This window comes from Vigna unguiculata, chromosome 6 (assembly GCF_037176805.1).
Source record: "Vigna unguiculata cultivar grain cowpea cultivar isolate G323 ecotype 2 chromosome 6, ASM3717680v1, whole genome shotgun sequence".
Lineage (NCBI taxonomy): Eukaryota > Viridiplantae > Streptophyta > Magnoliopsida > Fabales > Fabaceae > Vigna > Vigna unguiculata.
In genome coordinates this window covers 13,955,205-13,956,205 of record NC_140797.1, presented here as the reverse complement: position 1 = coordinate 13,956,205, position 1,001 = coordinate 13,955,205, and positions in this window count along the sequence as shown.

The following is a 1,001-nucleotide window of genomic DNA, read 5'->3' as shown; positions in this document are numbered from 1 at the left end:
TCTGTTTTATCAAGTTCCTTCCAGTTTGGTTTTTATTGATGCACATGTTTGATTGCCTCAAAGCCTGCTGCCTCTAGTTGACTCTTACTACACTATCGAGTTTTTTTTTTGTCATGTATGTGCTTTCATCATTGTTTTTGAGTTGGATCCTTGTCATTTGCCATATGCAATTGATAGTTTGAATGGACTTGTTAAAATTGCAATTCAAGTGAACTGTGATTTAAGGGAAAAGATGCATATGCGATATATGTGAGTTGAAAAAAAAATCTCGAAATAAAAAAAAAAGAAAGAAAATATGATGAGAAAATCTGGAATGAAAGATAGTCTTTGAGTTATTTGAGTGAAAAGAAAGGGAGGCAAAACAGTTCACAAAGTTGGTCTTGACTATCCATTTCAAATACAATTTGCATATGTTCTTGATTCAACTTAATTTGAGTCTTTGTTTGAGTTTGGTTTTATTCATCTTATTCTAGACACATTCCTTAGGATCCTTTTGTGTGCCACCTTTAATTCTTAGCTTGTTTCTTGCTTGTATTCTTGGATTATTCCATTTAGTTTGTCATTTAATCTTTCACTTGATGTTGTCCACTTCTTCCATTTGAGCTTTTATTGCTTTCTGCTTTGTTATTCTTAAGTGGAAGATTGTGCATGCTCTTGGTTCACTTTGCTTCCAACTCACTGTTTTGGAAATCCTTGCAGGTAAAGCCTCTTCTTGAAGGTGGTTTTGTAAATTTTTTCTTTCAGATTTCAGTTTTCTCCTTTATTTGGCTTAGGTGGGAAAATGCTTTAGAGCAATCCCATCCTTAGCATTTAATTGTAATAGTTTAAGCATGTTTAGTGTGAGATTCAAGGGGTTCCAAAGGCCAATTGAATTTTCACTTAGGATTTTCGTCTAGTTTATGTTTTCAGTTTTTACGATTCCAGTTTTTATGTTTTTAGCTTTTATGATCTGTGTTTCAATGTCCAGGTTCTGTTTTGCATGCTTTGTATGGTTGTATTTC